At 43.0% G+C, this 19,389-nt stretch overlaps 1 protein-coding gene across 9 annotated transcripts in view; it reads left to right on the top strand.

The window, feature by feature from the left end:
* Nucleotides 1–19,389, top strand: part of Foxp1 (forkhead box P1) — a 601,333-nt gene that overhangs the window by 256,314 nt on the left and 325,630 nt on the right. For 4 of the 9 annotated variants that reach the window (XM_029478344.1, XM_029478345.1, XM_029478340.1 and 1 more), the window contains exons 1-2: nt 4,267–4,317; nt 10,203–10,277. The exons of 1 other annotated variant lie outside the window; for it this stretch is intronic. The gene's annotated coding sequence lies outside the window, so the exon portion shown is untranslated. Of the gene's footprint in view, nt 1–4,266; nt 4,318–10,202; nt 10,278–19,389 lie in introns of those variants that run through there. 4 more of the 9 variants (XM_029478349.1, XM_029478348.1, XM_029478347.1 and 1 more) reach the window with 1 other exon arrangement.

Below are 19,389 nucleotides of genomic sequence, written 5' to 3'. Positions count from 1 at the left end.
AGTCGGTTTCTAGCAGAAAGCATAAGATGGCAGGAGTAAAGTTTCTGAAGGGTGGCTTTCTTGAAACTGAACCCCTAGATTCACATGAAAATGGCATTATCACAGTGAAGTTCTCAGCAGTTTTCCCAAGAAGTCCCACTACTAGTAGTGACTGTAACAACGAAGTCACTGAAGTGAGGGGAATTCAGAATATATATATATATATATATATATATATATATATATATATATAAAATAAATAAAACCAACTTTAACTCCTGGTTGCCTTGTGTAAATTTTCTGTGCAGGAAACATAAGTAAAGCCATTTGGTTTGTGGCATGGGTGTGGGCGGGCTCAGGGGGTGGGGATAAAGTTGAGGCATTGATATAGTATGGGGAGAGCCAGATGGCTGCATTACACATCTTTTGTGTTCTTGTTTGCTTCTTGAAGCAGTTGCAGAATTTCGCCCTTGGCAATATTTTCTTCCTCATGCCTGTGTGCTCTGCTTCGAATTTACTTTTGTCAGGGCGCTTTGAAGGAAAAGCTTTGCTGGGGGGATAATTTTTTTTCTAAACTTATATTATGAACTTATGAAGTCAACAGTGTGCTCATAACAGTATTTTTTTTTTAAACGTTAAGTGTGTTGGTAAATAGTGGCAGAATCAGTTTTTCTTTTTTTTTTTTTTAACATGGTGACTTCAATCATATTTTATGGGAGAGAGGTCTGCGATGTGTGCATGCGGAATTGATGATGCATGGATGGAAGGAAGTATCTAAGGAAAAGGATCGGAGATGTGCTCTGTTTGAGGAGAAGCAGACTTTCCCCGTAGCTGGCTGCGTGTTCTCAGGTTGTAGTTTCCTCGGGGTTCTGTGACAAACCAGACTTGGTGGTGTCCAACTTAGTTGCGATTCGGTTAATACAGGTTGATGAGTTTTGCCCAAGTGTGTGGTTGGCATTGATTAGAAAATTTATATCTCCTTATATCTATATAGAAATTTATATTTGTTTTATACTAAAAGCAAAGTATCTTTTGCAGTCATAGGTGGGAAAGGGTGTTTAAGATGCTGTCATTACTTACAAAGGATGAGATTTTTATCACAGAAGGCTTTTAATAAGAAATAACTCCAGGCCCATTTCCCCCCCCCCCCCACTTCCACTCCCCCCCCCTGTCCCCATCATGGTGGAATGGTTCTGGATAATTAACATCCTTTACACATCTCTTCCCATGGATGGATGATGGTTTCTTCTCTCATGGGCGCACAGATTTCTAGTTTGAGTGGGAACCTAGAGTCCCTGACTGTCAAAAGGGAAACCCACGGTCCTGTCCTTATTGAATTCCCTGTTAGTCCCAAGTCCTAGGCCACCCCTTTCCTTAATGAAGCCGTTGTAGGCATCTTATCCCATTGGTTCTGGAAATGTTGCTGTAAGTCTTATCTTACCACGTTAAGAGGATAAACGGCAGACTTAGAAGGTCCCCATCTGGACTGTGGAGTTCTTTCCCTGTGAGATGTTTTGCCTTTTGAGATAGCTCTCGCATTTCTTCATCTGTTCAGCCCAGAGACGTGCGTATGAAAAGTCAGTGACTCCAGATCCATCTGCTGTTATTATTTCCCGCTGATAATTGGCTTGAACAATGAAAAGCCTGTGTGTGTCTGGAGCCTTTGAAACTGTACACTTGTTTTCTGGAGCTCTAGCTGCCGTGCCCCATTCCCCCTCCCCCTTCTTTCTCTCTAGGTTACAGCAAGTGGAGCTGGGGTGGGGATGACATCTTTGACTCTGTACACCAGTACATGTCACTCAGCCTGCAGAGCTTGCATACGGATTTCTGTCCCAATCCCTGTCTGTGCCATTGGCTCCTGTTGTCTGAGAGCCTTCCAGCAATCAGCTCAGGCTGGGCTCCTATGCAGGGATCTCTTACCTGGGTTGTCGTCTTTATTTCACTGTCCTCGTTAAAATATTAATTTAGAGTACAGTATCTAATACCTATGGAATCAGATGCTACCTATAATTGTACAATATATTCAGTGTCATCCAGGTTCACGCAGTGCAGCTCATTAATACTGGATTCCGCTACCCACTCTTCCATTAGCTTGCTCAGTGCATGGTGGACGAGCCAGCAACTATAACGACCTGCTCAAGCTGCCAAAATAGTCGCTAGAAACAATGCTGGGGTGGGCAGGGCTTCGTCAGAGTGATAGATGGATTAGATTCTTTTTTTTTTTTTTTTTTTTTTTTTTTAAAGATTTATTTATTTATTATATGTAAGTACACTGTAGCTGTCTTCAGACACTCCAAAAGAGGGCGCCAGATCTCGTTACGGATGGTTGTGAGCCACCATGTGGTTGCTGGGATTTGAACTCTGGACCTTCAGAAGAGCAGTCGGGTGCTCTTACCCACTGAGCCATCTCACCAGCCCTGGATTAGATTCTTGTTCTCTGTCTTACTTGCATCAACTGTGGGGGTGAGTGACTGTGGAAGGTCACTTCAAGGGGAAATAGTGAGCAGGGCAGAAGTCTGTCCTTTCTCCAGGACCCATGTCTTTGTTCTTTGGGGTACAGGGAGACATTTTTATTTTATTTTATTTTATTTTATTTTATTTTATTTTCTGTAGCTGCCATTGCCTATGATTAAAGTAGGCTTTTGCTTTTCATACTTTTTTCTTTTAATTTCTTTTAAGGGTGGAGCTTTAGTTTTGCAGCAGATGATGTTCCAACCCCATCTGTCTGGGATCAGTGCTTTCTTCTGAGGCTGGGAGGATTCCATACTCTCCTCTCTTTAGTACAAAATATAATATAGATAGGTGCTGTGACACTGAATTGCCCCCCCCCCCCAGTTCTTTTGGCTTAGAATCGAGTAATCTAACATAGTCTTTCTTATGTGTCATTTGAAATTGGGTAATACTGTAAAAGTCATTAAAAAGTAATTGGCGGCTGGCAAGATGTCTCGGAGGGTGAAGGTGTCTTCCACCAAGCTTGATGGCGTGAGTTCGACTCCAGCCACAAAAGAACCAAACCTTACAAGTTCTTAGGTTTTTCTCTGACCTCCAGTGTCTGTGCAGGCATGCCTCCATAAATAAATGTTTAAAAAAAAAAAAAGTATGGCCCTTCTTTGTTAAACGGTGGAATTAAAATTCTACATTTAATTTGTAATTTGAAAACTGAAAAAAAAAAAAAAAACAGAAAAAAAGCAATAATTAGGTTACTAAGACCAACAAGATGCTGGACCTGGAGGGGAGGAGGCCATGAGTCCTTAGTCTGAGCCAAAACCAGAAGAACATTTCTAGCCTTCATATGTTTCCCCCTCTTGCTTCATTCCTGGGTTCTACAGACAAATTACATTGAGGTATGACATATTTTACTGCAGAAATGGAGAAAATTGTTGACTGTAATTACATTGTTTAATTGAAGTGATAAGTGGCTGAGGCCACTCACTTAAAAGCATCCTTCCTAATATCTGGATAATGTTTTTAAATGAGCGGTCATGCATTGGTGACATCTGGAAAGCAGGCATTTGGGATGCATTTTTGGAAAGCTCCCATTATTTTCCTTAAATGATTAGTGAGCTAGAGGATACTGTTAAGTGATATTCTGTACACGAGTGTTTATTTGTATTCTCTTTTAGATATGCATAAGTATCATATGTGGGACTATATGCCGTGATATGTGCATGTATATGCCTCTTATTTATGTGTTTTTTGCAAACATATACAAAATTTGCCTTGAGGGCTGTATAATGTAACCTTAGACTGGGTCTAAACCCTGAGCTTCTTTAAAAGCCTCCTTGATTATGGGAGATTGAAATACAGCCTGCAGCAGAACTCCATGGAAGTGCTACATGCAAGCTCGTTTTGGAAGTAGCTGGACATCCAAGCATTAGTTTGCCCCTCAGTGCCATCCCCCTGGAGTGAATTCTTAATTGCTAGTGAACGTAATTAATTGCAATTGTTATTGTAGCAAGATCACATTCAAAGGTGGATCTCCCAGTTTAGTGGTGTCCCCTGGAACAGCCAGTGTCTCTCTTCAGAGGAGGATAGGTAGAGAAGGCACAGCGGGCGCCTGATTGAGCCAGTTGTTCATTTGCTGAGTGTTTGTGTTTATGCAAAGGGGCCTCTTCCTGCATATTTAATCTAGAGTAAGGCAGTGGCTTTGTTGTGTTTAGCCCACATACCTTCAGTCCTTCCTCACACCGCCGCCAGCCTGGGAACCCTGAGAGCCCGCAGGGAAGACCTGGCTTCTCACTGCCTGTAGTGTCTCCCTTACAAACTCTTGAACTTTGTTCTGTCTAGTGAGAGATCTGCCTCTCCTGCCCCAGAGCTCTGCTGCCTCACCATGAATGGGTAAGTGTGTGCCAAGCCAAGCTGATACTTTTGTTTCATTTCGCAAATGTTGAGAGGGCCCTTCGCTGCCCTTCTGAGTGCTTGCTGAAAGCTGTCCCGGTTCCTGGGCAGTTGACACTTGCTGGCTGCTTTGAAATAGACTAGTACAGGTGCCTGTTAGGACCTGGCTAGGAACCGGAGGCTGGATTTTGAAACTGGTAGTGTGAGGCTCTTGGGGACAGGAAGGAATTTAAAAAGAAGAGAGAGGGCGAGCGCAGCTAGACTATTCTTGGTTCTAGCAAATCCTGTTTTGTAACTATCCAGCAGCTAGAGCTGCCATTGTCTGGTAAGAGGCTTCAAACAGTGTGCGAGGCTGAACTGCGGGAAAGCGGCAAAACTCAGCTACTGTATTGTGAATCCGGGGCCAGGGTCCTCCCTGAAGGTCTGCTCTGGGATCGGAGGGGTTTTCTTCTGTGGAAATCGGATCATCTCCTCATTGATATTAATAGCACACATGAGATGTTAGCCACGATACTCAGAGAGGCAGTGGAGAGGGAGGGAAATCTGATCTTGCTTGGGGGAGAACGACAGCCCGTTGGCTCTCTGGTGGAGGGCACATCTATCCAGGCTTAGTCCCTCAGCATAATGGCACCCTGGCTTGTGTGTCTGCTCTAGGAATTCTAACCTTGGGTTGTTTGACTCCCTGGACTCTGGCTATTCTTTTTGTTCTTGGACTATCTTTAGAAAGCACCACGTTGAGGGGCTAATGAAATCTTTTTTTTTTTTTTTTTTAATTTTAAGTGAATTAGAAAGCGGCTCAGCAGTTGCTGCGCTTGGTTTACTCTGGGCAAGTTGGGGCTCTTCTGCTTTATTTTCAGGGCAGAGTGTTTATCATTTCCATTAAAGTTGTCAAAACAGACGAGGGGAACCCTCCAAAGTTGCCGTCCTGTGGAAAGCTCATGCAGGGTGCAGGGAGTGGGTCTAAAAGAACAAGCTTCTGCTCCCACTTGACTGTCGCCTTTCCGAGTAACTCCTTCCAACAGAAGAGTGTGCTGTTCACCCGCAGGTTGGAAACTGGGAGAATTGAAATAAAATTCCATCAACCTTATTAAAATATGCGAGGGCTTGGGTCTTCTTGGGTACCAATCAGTCTAGAGGCTTAGAAGCATTTATTAGCAGTGGGGCTGCTGAAGGTTTTTAATGATAAAATTACAAATATTCTAGCTAATTGTAAGTATATGACTTTTATACTCATTTTTTAAGAGGAAAAATACTTTTTTTTTATGAGGGGAAAGAAGCAGCGCCATGAGCACCTTCTGTGATTAGCACCATTGTATTCTTAAATTTTGATTGATAGAGATAATAGTTTTCACGTAAAAATACAGACAGGTACTTTAACTTTCCATGACAATAGCTATTTGCATTTCTTTTATCTTTTTGTTTAACATCTGTGGGGGTTGGGATGGATTTGATTATTAACTCTTATTGCACACTGAAGGGGGATCTAAAACAAAGGCTTTGTTAGCGCTTCAAAGGCAAAACAGCAAATATTGTTTTTGGTTTTCAACGTGTACAGGCTGTTAAAGGATACCTATAAAATATTTTCACATGACCGTGACCAGGGTTTTACTTGAGTGGAAGGTAAAAGGGAATAAGTTTTCCAACTGAGACAGGCCCATGGCTGTAGTTTTCCTGGGGGGAATGCCAGTCCGGTGTGATTTCTCGGGCAATCCTATGGGTTGACTGCACCACATGGTTGCACTGTGTGTCGGCTTTTGAGCTTTGCCTAAACAGAGCAGATCCCTAAAGTTAGACTCTGTGATGTTTCCCAGAAGAAGAGAAAGGGCAGAAACACGTTCCTCTGAGGGTTTGGACAGTGATGTAGCAGTGGTGTGTGGTCAGTCATTTCTCTGATAGACCAGTAAAGGAAATGCAGCATTTATAAACCAACGGCCATGGGTGTGTCTCGGGCCACCCCTGACTGCAGAAGCCTGGACCGCACAGCACTTTATTTCCTGTGCCCTTCCTTCCTCCTTTCCTTGTCTCCACTCCACTCAGCCCTGCCCCTTTCTTTCCTCCCCCAAACCCCATTTTTTTTGTCTTTCTGCCTTCCCTTTTTAAAATATTTGTTAAACCCAACTCAGTAGTTGAGGTTCCAGAGAGCACAGGGCAAAACCTGGGGCAGGGGGTTGATTTCTAAGTTGACTTTCTTAAGTCTTGAAAGTAAAATGACCCTTGTGTCCAGCCAGTCAAACGTGCGCCGATGGTCTTCTGTTTTCTAAGAAATCGCTGGAAAACAAGACAGGAAAGCCAAAATGTGTTAAGATTGATGGCTTAAAGAGGCAGTACTCCCTTGGAAACCGGCCCATTTGGACCTGTTTTCTCAAGTGAAGTCTGTGCTGTCCAGTAAGAGGATGTGGGGGTGTGGTAGCTTGAGCCACAGTTCACACTTGAGGAAAGCACAGGTTAGGTCCTGATTCCTTGCACCTGTTAAGCCGCCCTCTTAACCTGGACCTGGGATGGCTTGGCTTACCCTGCGGACCCGGCAAGACTGGCACACGGTGGCTTCTCCACCAGCCTGTGGTGGATGGAGGCTTAGGACAAATGCTCTTGGTCACCCTTCAGCATCAGTTTGTGGTAACTGCGTATTGTGAAAGAGAATGCAGGAGTCAGGGTGGTAGTCTTTTATTGTAGTTGCCGCGAAAGGAAAGGGGGAAACGACTTTGAATGAGAAAAAGAGAAGGTAGCTGCTCCTTTCAGCCCCTTGAAGCAGGATCTCGCCCTCATACCACACACACCCACACACACACACCCACACACACACACACACTCGCCAGTGCCTCAGTTCCCAGGAGCTCCTGACAGTTAGCAGTTGCAGTGCAAATCTTACCGATCCAGTAAGGGACAAAACTCAGTGCAGCCTGGATGCAGGAAGGCAGCCACAGCGAACTTCTAAAGGGACGGGGAGGGGGGCAATCTGAGAAAGAAGAAGCATTTGAGGGGCAGGGTTTCTAATCAACCCTACAGGTGTCAAGTTACATGAGTGGGCTCTGTTGTCACCTTGTAGCTCCAGGTAAATAACAGACACTATAGCAAGGAAGGCTGGGGAACTTGTGAAAGACAGTTCTAGGAAGAAAAGTTACCAATTGCTATTTACCATATACCTGGCTTACTTTTAACACATAACATCGATAGGAAAGTTTTTAAAAAGAGAGAAAGAGGAAAACAAAATGGTATCTGTGTGGTGGCAGCCTAAACCAGACAGGAGGGCTTGGAGGGTAATATTTCTTTTATACTGTGTGTGTGTGTGTGTGTGTGTGTGTGTGTGTGTGTGTGTGTGAGTGCACACTTATGCACGTGCACATATAAATGTGTGTGTGCATGTGTGTGTGTTTGTACTGCCAGTAGTCAGATAAATACCTGATTGATTTGATCAGTAAAAGTACACGGTTTTAGAAATCAAAGTTTTATGGTCTAGGAAAAAGCAAATTGCGTATTTTCCTCCGGAGTTGTTGTTTCTACTCTCTTACGCCTGCAGTGATAGCAGCTCGGGCCTCTGCTCTAACCCCTTATTTTCCTGTCTTCTGTATCGACACATTTCATTTAATTGCACATGATGGCAAACAGCTGTTGAACTATTAATCTCTCGGCAGCAAAACTCAGAAAATAGCATTTCAGATGACTTTGCTAATGGATACCTTTTCTAAAAAGTAAAATCAACAGAAATAAATTAATGAGTGGTCAGATGTACGTGTACATTAAAATTTATGGAATGGATTATACATCTTACCAACGATACTTGATGCATAAGCGAAAGTCAAATGTAGCCAATTTTATGCTGCTTAGGTCTGTGTACGGTAGAGTGTCAGTTGTCTGATTGTGCCATTACTTGCTCTTTTTTATTTTACTTCCCCAGAGGGAGAATATACTTAAATATCGAGGGTCCACCAGTGACTGCTTTTGCTCCCACTCACTTATGAACCATGTTTTTTCTGCTGCTGAGAGGACACACAGACCTCGCACTTACCTGAAATTGTCTTGTGGGCTGAGATACAACTCCAGAGATAGATAACTTTATTCAAAGTAGGCCTTTTCAGCAGTTTTCTTTGGGAATTAAATTTTAATGAGGTCCAGTTGTTTGCCAGGCCTATATGATAGCAAATCTCATCTGCATTGCAAAGTCTAATACTATAGGCCCTTCTGCCAAATGTGCAGAAACAGACCGGCTCAATAGATAAATATAGAAATTAGTTTAAAGTCCATGCATGGAAGAAAGTCTCCAGGAAAAAGAGAGAAAGGGGCCCCGTTGCTTTGAATTGAACAGGGTCTGCCAAAGTTCACCCACTTTGTATGTAAGATTTGATGAACATCGGGCATGCACATGAGTGGTCAGGTACTAGCATGTGAGAGACCTGAGATTTGTCCCTGGGACTGCAGATAATACTATGACTGGAAAACTTTTGAATCTTTGGTGCCATTTCTTGTGTGGGAGCTGCTGTGTGACTTGAGTGGACTGGGGGTACCTCCCAAGTCTTTCTGGTCTGCCATGCACGTTGATGGCCATTGCTCTTTCTTATCCATTCACTGTGAAACAAGAAGGCAGTCCTGAGGACATGCATCAGCAGGAAAGCACAGCATTTTCATTTTCATTTTGAATTGTTTTGGCTAAAAACAACAACAACCCAAAGCTTTGGGGGTGGGGGGGGTAGGTTACAGAGCAGTCATTTGAAACCCGCGTTCTAGGGTTTTCCCCCACCCAAAAGGTAAAAGATTTATGGTGAAAACCTCCAATTTCCTCTTACAGTAAACACGAGAATTCTGATTTCACCCAGAACCTGCATCTTTTTTTCCAGTCAGCATGGCAAAACTCTGCATACCCTTTGATTGTGGAAATGTCAGAGGTTGACATGAAAGTGTCACCTCCCAGCCCCACTGAAGGAGGGAGACTTTGCCTCTCCCATTCAGGCTGACAGGATAGACTCCGGTTCTGTATTGTCCTGGGCATTAATAAGCAAAAGGCTTTTCATGTTAGTAAAAAGGTTGGGTTTCAGCCTCCTGTAGTTCCAGCATTTGGTCAGTGGAGATGACATGAGCTTCGCATCTTCTCACCAACATCATCCTGTTTGTCTTTTCACATGGGGTGTCCGCCAGTGCCAGTTCCATGGGCAGGAAGAGGCAGCCTCTGACATTTCTTTAAGGCACACATTGAGTTTTGCTCAAGGGAGTGTGCAGATGCGGAGGAGATGTGGCTTAAAGTGTGTCCTGGCTTCCTTTGTGTTTCAGGAAGCTTGGTTTCATTTGCTTATTTCATGTGACATGAACCATTTTTATCTAATGTAGTGGATTTGGTCTAGGTAGATGCTCTAAGTGCAAAATATTTCTGTGGACAGCTTTCATCAGCAGTTAACCCCTTGTCCCTCCCCAAATACAAAATGGTGCCTTTAAAGAAAAATTATTATGAAAGGCTCAAGAGTGGCAGAAAGCTTCAGGTCTGCATGTACAGACTTACTTTCAAAGAGGAAAAAAAATAAGCCGCATGCTTTAATGAAATTAGAAATGTTGTGGGTACGAACCAAACGTGCACATTCAAGTAGCAGTCTGGTTTCTAAAAACAGAGGCCCGTGAGTCATGTATTATTCCACTCGAAATGAATTAGTAGACGGCGAGATAAGAAAGAGTTCACGTGAAAAGTCGGAAGCATCTCTTCTTGACTTCTCCCATAGTTGGACCTGTGGTCTTGAAGGTAGTGGAGATCATGGCCTTGCTTCTGTAAACTGAAAGATCCGATCTCCAGGACATACAGTTGAACTCCTTGTCTTTTTGCTTGTGTGTGAACACCAGGCATTCACTGTGAGAATGACCTTGTTATTCAGATTGTGACTTGTTGGTTTTTGTTTTGTTTTCAGGGTGAGACGTGACCTTTGGAGGTGACTATAACTGAAGATTGAATTACAGAAGCCAAAAAAATAAATAAATAAAAGGTAAAATTATACATAATTGTTGGATTTATATCTAAAACTATTTGAAGACTGGGGTTTGGTCATTTGCTCTTCTTTATGTGTGTGTGTGTGTGTGTGCATGTGTGTATATACTTACATATATGCACATATATAAGTGTGTGCGTATAAACGTGTGTAGATGTACACGTGTGGCATATTGGCAGAAGACGTTAGCGATTTCCCTCAAGAGAGCTCATCACTATACTTTATTCACCAGCCAGTAATACCACTCTTCCTCCAGTTTAATGAAGCTGAATATTAATTATTGTTTGCTCTTATGTTCTGTGGGCTTAATGTGAGAAAGGAATATTCACATCATCAGAGCGGTGATTCATAAAAGTACCTTGCCCCAGACATGAGTAACATGTGTCGGTGCTCAGTGCCAGAGTAGTGGTGGTACCCTACTGATGCTCAGCTGCCTCCCATGTAATCCCCTTCTTTCAGGAGTTATTCGTCAAGTACCATAGCAGCAGACCACATTGATGTCACTCCATAGCAGTGTGGGACACAGCCCTGAATGTTGGCGCTCTGTTGTCTTGTTTTCTTGACCTTGCTTGGAAATCAAACTAGTGCTTGGTTTTAAAATTAGAAGTTTCCAGAGAGCCTAATGTGGCTTGATGAATGAAGACCAAAATTCACTTTCTGAAGTTCATGCTTTTGAGGAGGCAGATGGAATAGTCCTATTGAGTGGTCACAGATGCCTGATGTTTGCCGGAGCTCAGGAGCATCTCAGAGCTAAGCTCGTGACCTTCCTATTAGAGAGAATTTACAGGCCCTTTCAATGTATGAAATTTAAAAGTTTATTTTTATGTTTATGGTGTTCATTTACTTATTTATTTAAGTTTTAATATAGGTTTATACTGTATTTTTTGTGCAGCCTTCCTATGCCCTTTTTTGTTCCTTTTTTTTCCCCCATGAGCTGAAGTAGTCTTTCCATGTCCAATTTTAATTTGGGCCTGTAGTAGTTCATTTGACTCAGTAGGCTTGTGTCCATTGAGTTGTAAGTTGCTTTGTGGCATTATTGAATCCTGTCCTTGTTCAGCTTTGCTGTCATGTTGAATATGTTTGCAAGACACAGACTTTTCAGAATCTTGATAATATGAGAATTATTTGATCGGTTTTGTCTTTACTCTCACGAAGGGTGTTTGGATCTAGAGTGCCTCACGGACCGAGTAGATTTGCATGAGTTGTTTCTGGTGTCTTTGGTTGGGCCCCACAATTCAGACCTGCCCTGTTTCCTTATTTGCTCTTTTGGGAAATACCAGATCAATGCCCAGAGTTGTCTCATGTCCCATCGGATGTTCCATTCACTTTCTGAAGTTCATGCTTTTGAGGAGGCAGATGGAATAGTCCTATTGAGTGGTCACAGATGCCTGATGTTTGCCGGAGCTCAGGAGCATCTCAGAGCTAAGCTCGTGACCTTCCTATTAGAGAGAATTTACAGGCCCTTTCAATGTTGGGCCTGAAAGGAAATGTTGCTGAGCAGTGTGTGGAGTTGTCAGCCACAGCAGAGTGCACTAAAGGAAGGCGGCCCTTGCCTGAGACGAGGTTCGGGGCTTTGCAGACTTTCTGCCTCCTGCTGTCTACTAAATGTTTCCTGTGTGTGGGTCACACAGACCTCTGCCTCAGCCACTCTACGTTCTCTAAATACTGTCTCTGGGGTCGTTCACCTCTAGAGTAGACCTAGAGTGCTTTTTTGGTGTTTCTCTCTTCTCATGCTGTTAGAAACCCAGGAAAAAGCTGAAAAGTGAGGTTCAATAAAGCTAACAAGGAGTTCAGAAGAAACTTACTAGTGGGGCATGGTGGCACACACCTTTAATGCCAGCACTCTAGATGCAGAGGAAGTCAAAATTTCTGTGAGTTCAAGACCAGCTAGGACTACACAGTGAGAGTCTGGGGTATGGCTCAGTAGTAGTGTTTGCCTAGCATTTCCAGAGCCCTGGGTTCAGTGATCCTAGATCTAACAATCAAGTCCCCTCCCCCCAAAACTAGAAGCTTGAGCTTTGTCACTGGCATTATCACATGGTGTGAAATAAGAGCTTCCTCTGTGTCTTTCCGTGCCCTGCAGGCCTGGATGCAAGGATGGATGATTTTTCTTTTAAGTTGATATGTTTATAATGCCTTGCTTATATCTGCGGATGCCCCTCAAACTCATGATATGTGTGGGACAAAGGGAACTCTGCAGAACAGTCGCTTCTGTTGGTAGTCCTAATGAAACGCTTCTGGGGGCACTTTCTGAGGCCGGTAAAGGACGTATTCCGTAGTGGCCCTCACCAGCCCGTAAATAAATCCCTCCTCCAGGGAACTTTCTAGATCCATTTATGTAACCTTCATTTTTATTCTTCAGTAAACATTTTGCTATTTGATTTTCTTTGTTCCTAAAGGATCCCCCCTCTCTTTCTCTTGACCCCAAATTTAACTTTAGGCAGGGTCACAGATCTTTCAAAGATGAATTTAAATACATATGCTTATATACATATGTGTGTGTGTGTGTGTGTGTGTGTGTGTGTGTGTGTGTGTTGTGCAGTAGGAGAAAAAAGCTCAGCTAGTAACTTATAGCAGCAAAGGCCTAGGCTGTGTGTAGTGACTGGTGTTTCTTCCTCAGGACTGTGCCTTGAAGGGAAGGGACTTCTGTCTTGTACCCATCATTCTCACTACAAACAGGATGTGGGTTTTGATATTTGGGGCTCCTCAGTAAATAGCAAGCCTCCAGTTTAAATGTGGGAATCACTCACAGTCAGTACTGGTGATCAGTGTGCTCATTGGCCAGTATGGGGACAACTGACTGTGCACACTGATGTTGCCACGCTAAGTCAGAGAGACAAATGAAGCCATTTTTAAAATCTAAATCCAAAGGTTTGTAGAACTATAAATAACCATCAGTATATTTCTGAGTATATAATAGTTTCTTCCAGGCAGATCTGAGTGCTTTATAAAATGGATCTGGGGGGCTGGAAATAGTCTCAGAAGTTAAGAGTACTGATACCATCTTCTAGTCTCTGTGAGCACACAGGCAATGCTCAGAAACATGTACAGTAGAACATCCGTACCTATAAAGAAGAATAAAAGTTTTAAAATGTTAATAAAATAAAATGGCTCTGGTTGCTGAGATTGCTACAATGCCATTAGCATGCTAGTCTAATTCCTGCCTTACAGTGGCACATCGATCCCGAGGATGCTGAGAAGCTTATCCAAGGGCATGGAGAGTGGCATCAAGATAAAAACTACAGAGAGCATAGCTCTGGTCACTGTCCATGTCAGTCTCCTGTAGCAACTGCAGCAACTTGGCTTCATGCAGGTTAATGTGGTGTTCTCTTCCATTTCTTCATAGCATTGAACGCTTACCCAGAATTATTTTGTAGGTGACTCAACCCAGTTTTCAAAAGTTACTATTTTGTTATTTAGTTCTTGGTGGTCTTGAATTGAAGAATGTGATTGAATTATGCCATCATGCAGTAAAATGATGACTGAAACAAAAATAACCCCAAAGATCATTTGAATGGAACACCCTAGAAGTGCTGTGTGTGTGTTTGTGGGTGTGTGTGTGGTATGTGTGGTGTGTGTGTGGTGTGTGTGTATGTATGTGTGGTGTGTGTGTGTGGTGTGTGTGTGTGGGTATGCGGGTATGCATCTATTTGATGTACACCTGTATGTGTATATACCTCACCTTGTTTGCTTGGAGGCTGGACATCAGCATGGGTGTTCTCCTCAGTTACTCTTTACCTTATTTTCTGAGTCAGCTTCTCTCATTGAACCTGGAGCTTACCATTTGGACTAAATTGTCTGGCCCACGAGCCTCTGGCATCTTCCTGTGGGTGCTCCCAATGCGCTAGGGTTACAGGCACATGCAGTCATGTCCAGATAATTGTCTTTAAATACTAGACATCTCAAAGCTTCAAGGTTTATATGGTGGTTCAGCTGCTTTTTAAACGATCGACTTATTTGTGAGAAAGTTTAAATTTTTTTCAAAGAAAGTACAATTACAGTAATTTTTTTGTCTCCCTCCCCAATTTGAGCATTTTTAAAAATGTTAAGTGAAGGTGCTGCAGTGCCCACTCACAGTTTGAATTCATTATGTCTTGTATAGTATGGGTGGTTTCTTAGTTAAAGATTTAAAATGCTTTCCAGCTAATTGAACTGTATTAGTCTCTTTAAAAGTGTATATTTGTGTGAGCTGAGCATTCCCATCACAGCAGAACACTTCTAAGGTGCTCCATGCAAACAATCTTTGGGGTTATTGTTTCAGTCATCATTTTATTGCATGATGGCATAATTCATTACAAATTTTAACTGTAACTTGGTAAACTTAGATAGGCAGTAGGTCATTATAAACGGCTTTTACAAATGCCAACATCTCCAGATGCAATGTAAGGATCAGAAATCTCTGGCTGAGCAACACTGGCTATTCCGACATGATGGTGCAGGCCTGTCATGCTCACTCTATGTAGGTGGAGACCAGAGGATCAACAGCAGTTCAAGGCCAACTTTGCTTACATAACAGGTTTGAGACCAGCCTGGGCTATGTGAGATCTTGATTTTAAAAAAGGAGGAAGAGGGGAAGAAAACATTCAGCATTTGACTTCAATCGTGTTCCTGTCAACTCATAAACATGCTGTGGAGATAGTATGACAAAGCCTTCTCTGTGTACCTAGATAACCACATCCACATATGATCATCCAACCAGCCACTTGAGCTAGCCATTGGACCAGTCTGTCTAGATACCACATACCCATGTCTGGGTTATATGATCAGGCTGCAATCTATGAGGCTGCCCTTAGTGCTTGAAATGATATAGTCTCTGACTTCTGTCTTACAACAATGTAGCTAGTCTAGTCTGGCCAGTCAGGTCCTTTGTGTCTCTCTCTGCCCCTGGGGCTCTCTCCTTATCTGTGTGGCTGAAGCTAAGTTGTTGCCACAACTGGGTGAAGCCCAAAGTACTCCCTTTTCTTTTAAGCAAAAGTTGGAAGATTACTCACATGACACCTCTTGACATGGAATTGATGAGATTAGAGAAAGGCTCCATGACATTTTCAGGGCTGCTGAGAGATGCTTTTGAGTGAAGAGAAGACTGGAAAGGGATGAGGAGAAAATATAAGAGGACAGACCATGTGGGAATGATTCCAGTCCAACCCTTTCTGCCTGCCTGTTGTCCCCCCCATCCCTCCCTTCATGTAAATGCACCTGTGCACATGCATTAATGTTGAGCACAGATCTCTATTAATTTCTCTACTGTACAGTCTCTGCCCTCATAGGGTTTATATTCCAAAGACTCAGTATTTATCATGACTACTGGGTAGGTTAACTGTGGTTGCCTTTGACAGTGATCTAGAGCAAGGAGCCGAGGGTGCCCATTGATAGGTTTCAGCCTCACGCGGCATCAATGTGAGGTTGGTTTCCTTACACTTGCAACAGCCGAGCTGTTGTGAATTATTAGGTGGCTTCGTGTTTTGTTTTTCAAATTCTTGAATTCATAATTAATAATTAAATGAGTTGATTCACTCATTTAAAATGTATTTACTATGCAGGAACTTTGGGTGTTCCGACAGTTTGCTACCCACCACCTCACATCATTTATTATTTCATCAACCGAGAAGGAAGTCTTTGGATCAAGTAGCAGCTGTTCACCATTCTGCCCTCCGTTCAACCTACTGACAGCAGCTTTACCTGCTTTTTTTTCATACCTGCTTTAGGTATGAATGGAACCATGTAGTCTATGCTGCATGGAGACTAACTTCCTTCTGGCAGTATAATTCTTTTACAGATTGTCTAAGGTATATTGTTTTAAACTAGTTTAGAATAATTTCTTGAGTTTGATTTCTCAGTGTCATCGAGTGGTGGCCTGCGGTGTTCAGAGCAGGGACAGACTGATGGCAAACTTAGGTTTTGCATTGTGGGTATTTATATGTGTTGGGGACCAGACAGGATTTCTTGGCAGTCAGACTTGTAAATTTTATTGTTGATGTTCTGGATCTCACTGTGCAGCTTAGGCCTATCTCATGAGCCTCCTGCCGCCTCTGCCTCCTTCAGCAAATCCTACTGGCTTTGTGGTGTTGGTATCCAAAACGCATCTCCGGTGCTCTTAAACACGGTTCCCATGATCTTAAACTAATAGCCTGTGTAAACACAAGTTGCTTTTTCTTTTGTCAAGGAAACATATTTGAAATTATTGATTTTCAGAGAACTGTGCTCAGTGGAATTGGTTTTCTACAGAGCTCATTTGTTCAAATGTACTTAAAATCATGCTTCGGAGTAAAGTTAGTGCTTGTAGCAATATTCAATTGGCCATATTTTACACAGCTAGTGATGAAAACCAGAAGGTGGTTGTGGCTGAAGGGACGACTCAGAGGTTACGAGCACTTACTGCGCTTCTAGAGGACTAGAGTTCAATTTCCAGCACCTACCCGGTCGCTCACAGCTACCATAGCTATATAGTATCTGGGTGTACACACGTGACTGCTGAGTGAACAGCCGGGATGCCATTCCTCTTGAGATGGTGTCTCTCGATGTCTAGTACTTGCTAATTAGGCTGGGTCAGCTGGCCAGTGCTCAAGGAACCAAGAGCTGCGTCCATTCCTCATAGTGCATAGCACCATTGCACTGGTTTATGTCTGATCACTTTTTTGTGTGATTTCTGGATATCCAAATCAGGTTTCCAAGCACATTACCAACCTAACTAAGCTCCTCCACTGTGCTTCTACAAAATTACAGATCGAGTTTCTTCCGGACAGTTCTGAACCATCCAAGAAGGATGAGATTCATCTCAAGAGGAATGACATCCAGGCTGTTCACTCAGCAGTCACGTGTACACCCAGATAGGAACACTCACCCAGATGCACATGTATATGCACACCTAGAAACGAAAAGGGAATAGTGCATCCATGGGAACCTTGTTCATAGTCTCTGGAAGTTCTCAGGAGTGCCATGACCTCAGAAGCACAGTTGTGGTAACTCAGATAGAATCTTCCTTACACGTTAGTACTTGTCCCGATGGCTTCTGCCCAGGGCTGGCTTTGGATCTGATAATTGTGGTATCTTTTTAAAAGACTTCTGATGATTGAGACTTTGTAAATCTGAAATGAAGCTTAATCATTTGCTTGTTCTCTGCCCCTGATATGAACGATTACACTTCTGAAGCCTTTGGATGAAGGGGGATGGGTAGAAAGTAAATGAAAAAAATACTTCTTAGGTTTTTCTGGTCTGTTCAAACCGAGTCTTTTTGAAGTATGAAAATCCTGCAGCTTCCCCCTTGAATTTTGTGTATTAGTCCATATGTAGCATATAATTAAAGGTAATTACATGTTTTGTTAATTACCTGACAGTGTGATAAGTTACATAAAATTGCTCTTAATTAAAAAAGCAAACTGGCATCACTGGGTGGACAGATTTTTTCTGTCCATTGGGTTCTGTGATGCTTGGAGCAGCCCTCCTCACCTGCCAGTCCTGTTTGCTGAGTGTGCCAGGCCCTCACTGGAGGTCAGAGGAAGTGCCCTGAGATCCGTTCACTACAAGTTGTGCAACATGCAAGTTTAGATCAGTGATTTTTCAGAGTAGGAGTTGGAACCAATTTGTGAATTAGGCAATCGTTTTAGTAGGTTGTACTCAAGACTTCTGTGGTATGGTGGTGGTGGTAGTAGTGTGTGTGTGTGTGTGTGTGTGTGTGTGTGTGTGTAAGATATATATATATGTGAGCACAGGTGTTGGCCCTTGCCTTCCACTTTGTTTTAGACAAGCTTGAAGGTGTTCTCTTATGTCTGCCTCCTATCTGGCCAAAAGAGTGCTGGGATTACAGGTGTGTGCATCTGACTTTACATGTGTTCTAGGGCTCTGCACTCAGATCCTCATGCTTGCCTAGGAATCACTTTATCCAGTGAGCCCTCTCTCCAGCCCTCAAGTCTGTTTTAAGTGAATATACATACACTAGCATAATTTTCTAAAATATTTCTTATAAATGTATACTATGAGGCTTTTAAAATGTAGTCTCTGTAATTTCAATTAATACAACCTGTAAGCTACTTGGATTCATTTACTTGTCTGTTTGCCACATCTTTATTAAATGTCTGCTGTGTGCCAGGCATTGTGCTAGGGCCTCCCCAGTCCAGTATGAAAGCAGAATTCCACTTGCGGTTGATGAACACTTGTCTTATGGTTAACCAGAACTTACTGTGGTATGGGTATAGATTCATAAAGCTTTCATATTGAAAAAGTATGAAAAATTTTTGCATGCTTTTCATTATTGATGGCAAATTGAAATAGCCAGTTTAAATCCACTGGCCTCGATCAAATAATAAGTTTTGCCTCAACTGTGTTTTTACTTACAGTCAGCAGCATGAACCCGATGATATATGTGGCAAGCCTGCTATTTCCTTTGGGTGGCAGTGTTGGTAATAAGGGGGAAATAGCAGTGAGCAGAGCTACTAAGCCCTCTCCCCACTGCTCTAGCGAGTGCAGATATGCAGGCTGGCATGATCAGGGTGTGCTCATGAGAGCAGAGCATGGGCAGAGGGGTCAGACACCAGAGGGGAAGGGCACAGCTGTAGATAGATAGTCCTTGGAAGTCTCACTGTGGAGCAGACATGTTTGAGCATGTGCTGAGAGAGGTGTACTGAAGGTAGCAGCAACCAAGAGGGCGATGGACCATAAGGTCAAGGAAAAACATGGCTTATTGTCTTTTTAGAAAAATGGGATTCTTGGAAGAGCAGCTACAAATGCGTGCTTTAAGTGTATCACGAAAAACCTGACTTGAAAATAGCCTATGGGTCTGGGAGGCCCTTTAAGAAGTGATCCCTGAATCCCACCGAGATATGGTACAGTGAACGTATCTGTTAGACTGCGTGTGGTCATAGGGGCTGGTGAGGCCCCATTGCTGTTGGTGTTTACCCAGGTAAGCTGAAGACTTTTCTAATGCAGAGATGGTACTTTGTCAGAGGTGACTCAAAGGCTTTCTTCCCATGTGATGGGGTATTACTAAGAGAATTCACTGATGGGATGCTCTATAGGAATCAGGCTGAAGCCTAGAATTTCTCCTCCAAGCTATTTCTGGAAGGGTGGGACTGCCATCAGTCAGTGGAGGGAGGCCAGTGAGCTGGCACAGTGT

The sequence above is a fragment of the Mus caroli genome, chromosome 6 (genome assembly GCF_900094665.2).
Source record: "Mus caroli chromosome 6, CAROLI_EIJ_v1.1, whole genome shotgun sequence".
In the NCBI taxonomy this organism is placed as follows: Eukaryota; Metazoa; Chordata; class Mammalia; order Rodentia; family Muridae; genus Mus; species Mus caroli.
This window is presented reverse-complemented; position numbering and strand designations above follow the sequence as displayed.